The following is a 5,592-nucleotide window of genomic DNA, read 5'->3' as shown; positions in this document are numbered from 1 at the left end:
CTTCCTCTGCATTTGATTTTATCGCTGCTCACAAACCAACATACTGCAGACACCTCTGATACTGTCACTGCTTGTGGGCCACGTGTTCCTGCTGTCAGCCTGCTATACCATGCTCATGCGTGTCTAGAAACATTACTGCTCTAGTACAAGAGCGAAAGACTAAACGAAATCGCACCCACTTTGAAAAAATCACGTTTGACAAACAATAGGATGACAAGAATGGGATTCTTTGGTTGTTTGAGTACATAAATCAAAGACACTGTGTTCAGCATATTCACATCAGGCACTCGGACAGAGATAAACCCAGAGAAATTCTTCTCACATTTTAATCTGTAACTGCAGGATTCAACAAATTGTTAATTATCTCAACTTCACTTACAATTTTTAAACAATTTACAAAGCCCACAGTGGATGACATTTGGATCCGGCACACATCAGTTGCTTGGAATATCATTGTAATATTTAATTTGCTTTCCCGTCACACCACTTTTATTAATAATGAAGTTTATCAATACACGTTTGTTTAAAACATGTCATTTATTATTGATACAGTTTCATTCTGTCTTTATTAGGAGCTGTATCACAGCTAATGCATGTAAAGCCTTAAGTATGTGATAGTGAGAGTTCAGTTATTCCAGGGTGTGAAGAGAACTCAAATTTTGTAAATACCTGTACATATTTTAATAGAGTGTAAATCTTCAAAGTGTTCTGTCACTTCAAAAGCAAATTACAGGAGCAGGGATTGAACCCACATAGACATTTGCTTATTGAGCTTAAATCCAACACCTTAAACACTCAGCCATCCCTAAAAACAGTTTCAGCTCTCTGTTACACAGTTCATTGAATATATTTGTTCATTGAGTATATTAATTTAATATATTTGTTATATTTTTGAATGGAATGGGACTGTACACTGGTGGTTCCCAGGGGAAAACAGGGTTATTGAGCCATTGGGTATTCTGAGAATAAATTGGGTGGGTGAATGTAATCGTGTGGTAAAGTAAAACAGTCTTCTTAGATGAAGCGCTACAGATGCAGCCCCTGAAAGTGTATAAGACTTAAAATTTATAGTACTGCTGACACACATGGAGCCTCTACATCAGACTGAAATAGCGATGTGTTCGCTTAATTGTGCTGAGGATCTCCTCATGAATCTGTCTCATTCATCAGTGGAAATAGAAGCTGTCACTGTAAACTTGGACGTGATGTTCCACAGTGTGCCTTTCCTCTTGTTGTATTCAAGAGTACTCACTGTGTGAGCTCCTCACTGCGTTTCCTTTTCTTTTCCTGTGATTATCTACATGGAGTGCGGTGACAAAATAGTCTTGAACATTTTCGGTTTGTGAAAGGAAACACTAAAGAAAATACAAGTGATTAACTTTTAAAATATCGACAGTACAGCTAGAAGAGTGGAACATAAAATACGATTTATAATTAAATTCACAATGCACTTAAGGAAAACACAAACGCCTGAATAGGGACTTGAACCCTGGACCCTCAGATTAAAAGTCTGATGCTCTACCGACTGAGCTAACCAGGCTCTGGAAAGTGAGTGCCACTGTCGGGATCCTCGCAAGTCACATGTCTCTTCTTGTGCCCAAGCGCAGTCATACAGTACCTGACCCGTCTGGAATGACCGCTGATAGACTTTATCCAGAAGCGACGGCACCACTCCCAGTAGAATGAGTGAGAAATACAGCATGACATGGGGAGGTAAGGGGCTCCCACAATTCATCTTTCCTCACATTACTGATTTTTTCAATAGCATTTTGACCTTATTTCACAGTCAGATTTTTTCGCATTTAATAAGATCTTTAAATCAACAACATTAAGAACGAAAACAAATGGAACATTTTTTGGAACAACAATTAAAAAAAACGTTTCAATGCCTTGGTTCTATAAGTGTGCATACCCTTTATAAAGGGAGTTGTAACTATGCTGAAATTTAAAGAGCATTTCTGTAGAGAAAAAAACATTTTTTCTGCCTTGATGTTAAGCTCAGGGAGCCTGCCTTTTAGAAATTATATCTCTAAACACCTTGCGCAGCCTCCCGAGAGACTAACAAATATTGTTTTGAGAAATTGGCTCACACACCGGAAGGCACTAACGTTTCTCTTCGTTAAAGTATGTCAGTAACTGTTTAACCCAAAATGTTTGTAATTGTGAATTTGTTAAAATTCAATAAATAGTCTATCAGCAGCAAGAAATTATTATGAAAGTAAGATTTTTTTATATCATAAACTGTAAGACATGAAGAGAGTTTACAGGTCGTATCCTTCGCTTTGTCTTTTAAATTAAGCGTTCGGGATTCAAACCTGTGTTCGGACTGTTGTGTTTCTTGAATTTCTTGCAATCATCAAATGTCGTTGTTTGGTCCATCAGTTTTTTTCTCGGTTGTACAATGGAATTCGCGCAGTTTTCAGCTCAGTGCGGAGTCCAGAGGGAGGACTCGCTCGCTGAATGATCTCTCAGGAAATCCCGGGTGAGATTCAAAAGGTGTCTTCTTCAACAGCCACGACACGTCTGAAGACCTCTGGATTTCCTGAATATGACATAAAATTAGTTCAAATCATTTGGTAGTTAACAGAACTAAGTGCCTAAGAGGTACATTTAAAACAGCAGAGCAACACCGTAGCACTTCGAGTGTGCCTGAGTTTAATTGTGTGAACTTGGCTCTCTATGAACACGAGCAAAGAGTTCACATTCAACAGAAGATTGCAATGTGAGCACAGTAATATAAAGCACCTGGAGATGCTGGGACCTCATACATGCAAAGCATGCGCTCTACCACTGAGGTATATCCCCAACAGACTTATTAACAGAACTGAGATGTGCTGATGCTCCCTGAACACAATCCACCACTAACGAAGGATGCCTGCAGTTTCCCACTTTTGCGTTTCCTCTACTACAGAGTAAATTCATAGGAATGAAGAAATAAGGAAGGAAAAATAACAGCATCGAAACTTCCAGAGATTGGTTAAAATGAACCCGTTATTTTTATATCCAGTCACACGGGCGACGATGATTGATTTATCGACGGGGAGTGCTTTTTTACCTACTGTTACGATCCCTGCCTCCCGGCAACGGAAGAGGCAGAAGTAGGCGTAGCCCTAATCCATCAGTTTACCTATCAGTTTTCCTATTCACCACCACACCCCCGTCTCATCCTACTTAAACACCTGTCTTTCCCTACCTCGTTGCTCAGTATTGGTTTTCCTTTCGAGCTTCCTGGTTGCGCTACTCCTACTCCTACTCCTACTCCTACCCTGTGTTCTTCTTGGCTTTCGGTTTACGGTTTTCTCCCTTTTGACTACGGCTTTTCGGATCACGCTTCGGTAACTCGTTCCCTTTTGGATCTCTGCCTTCCCCTGGACTCTCGGCTCGTTCCTTCGACTACGGCTTTCTTTGGATCACGGCTAGGCTTTGTCAGCTCCTGGAAGTGGGTTCTCTCACTGGTTTCGGTCCCTCTTACCGAATCCATAACACCATAACACCATAACACCTCCTCACTCGACTACCTTGATTAAACTACGCATAGAACAACAGCAGTACTGATGATTTTCATGGACCGACTTGTTTTGTACAACTCGAGTGATAAACTCCTGTCTGCAAATATTGTAGAAGAACGAAAAAGGGCGAAACAATGCTCCAACCACAGGAATGGTAACAGGAAGGATCATGTTATTTAATATGTCCTTTGGAGATGCCTTGTCAACACACACAGGCGTTAGAGCTGGACAAATAATTGATAGTGGTGTTTGTAAACAATCATGGAACATTATATCTAACCCAGGAAGAAAGGAGCAGACTTAAACTTTAAGAGACAGAAACGACACCTTATCACAGCTAACATTAATTAAAATGACATCACAACAAAAGAGCGGAGCCTTGAGTGAATCAAATTAGTTTTCATTGGACGTCTGTCTCTTCATAACTTTGTAGGTGAGAGGGAGGATTGTGGAAGTGTGCCGGTGTTTCTCAGAAGTGCGTTGGTGGTATAGGTGCCTTCTAAATAATTGAGCCGGGTTTGAATCCCGGTAAGTGCATCCCCAAATCTTTTCAAGAAAATCTGTGATCCGGTAACATATCTTTTGAAACTAGCATTCAAGGTAGGATACGTGTTCTTAAATACCGAAAAACTCTATAAGGAAAAAGCACATCTCTGTACACAAGACGGCAGTGCGATCTTAGAATTCCTGTGTTGTTGACGGATTCAGACTCCTTCTCAGAGGTCTTTGCTCACCAAATAACTTTGCAGCTGAGGAAGAGCACCCCGGAAAATACCAAACACAACCAGCGAGCGTGTTGGTTGCTCTTGCTCTTAATGCAAGGAGCTGTTTTTTTTAATCATTATTAACCAAAAACAGCAGCACAGGTAGGTCGCATTTGTGATTATGTCACTTCTCTGCTTCAGCAAGGTCAATAAAAGACTCTGAAAGTAGTAAAGCAAAATTGAACTCAAAATCATATTAGGAATTCTGAGCGATACATCCATACAGGTAATCCAATAAGAATGTTGAAATATTTGAATATCATCTCTCTATATATTTCACTGATTTTTACCAGGAGTAAAACTATTGGATTGAAGGAATGCTAACCGCTGGGTTAAAATGTATAGTTGTTATTTGGAGAAATCTGTAAACTCGTGATCTTATATGTTTTAAAAGACAGCACAGGAAAAAACGACAGTGCTGATTATTTTCCGGAGGCGGAGCACTGATGACCTATCCGAGCTGATTGATAAAGCCCACCCAGTGGATACTCTAGCAGAACGTCAAAGAACATTCACCTCTGTATCCAAAGAAACCACAGGAACAACATCAGGAAGCACAATTAATTCCCCTTTTAATTTTTTCCTGTAAGGTATGCTATGTGAATTCATGAAGTTAATCCTCTGATCTCTTTTGAGCACGAACAAAGTATTTCTGATGGAGCGCTCTGTTCAAAGATAAGCTATTACCCCTGCCAACGATTCGGCGTGAAGAATTAAAAGTTTCACAGACAAAAGCAGCTCACCACCACAGCCAATATTAAATTTACTTGCCGGTACACTATCATGTGCACTGCCTCAAAAGTGATCTTGGCAGATGTTGTTCCCTACATAAAGCTGAATGTGCCAAAGAGAATTTTTGTTGAGAAAACAAAATATTTTTTCTGCCTTGATGTTAAGCCTGTCTTTTAGAAAGTCTATCTCTAAACACCTCCCGCAGCCTAACAAGAAGCGCTTTTACTGATCGTATTGCAGGTCATAAAACACTAGCATTTGGCAGCGGTGGGAATCGAACCCACGCCCCCAGAGAGACTAGAACCTAAATCCAGCACCTTAGACCGCTCGGCCACGCTACCTTCCTCCATGCCCATCTTCCTCACATTCCTGGCTTGGAAAATGCCGGGGGCTTCAGCTCTTGTCGTCGGATCTAATGATATCATGACATGTGGAAGTGACTGCACCTTCATCTTCCGAGATGCTTTCAATAGCACAAATGCTACTTTCACCTGGCACAAACATAGCAATAACGAAAGGGGCGCAACTCTACGTCGATCTACTGACTTGAAGAGCAAAAATCAAAATCCTCTGCTATTACTGTTGCT

The 5,592-nt window shown here is 40.5% G+C and overlaps 1 non-coding gene across 1 annotated transcript; it reads right to left on the bottom strand.

Annotated features, from left to right (window-relative positions):
- Positions 1–5,264: 5,264 nt before the first annotated feature.
- trnal-uag (transfer RNA leucine (anticodon UAG)) lies at positions 5,265–5,346 on the bottom strand. The gene has a single exon. It is a non-coding gene; the product is annotated as a tRNA-Leu (tRNA).
- Positions 5,347–5,592: the final 246 nt, after the last annotated feature.

This window comes from Lepisosteus platostomus, chromosome 5 (genome assembly GCF_059453375.1).
Source record: "Lepisosteus platostomus isolate fLepPlt1 chromosome 5, fLepPlt1.hap1, whole genome shotgun sequence".
NCBI lineage: Eukaryota > Metazoa > Chordata > Actinopteri > Semionotiformes > Lepisosteidae > Lepisosteus > Lepisosteus platostomus.
Note: the sequence above shows the minus strand (reverse complement) of the source record. Positions and strands in the feature narration are given on the sequence as shown.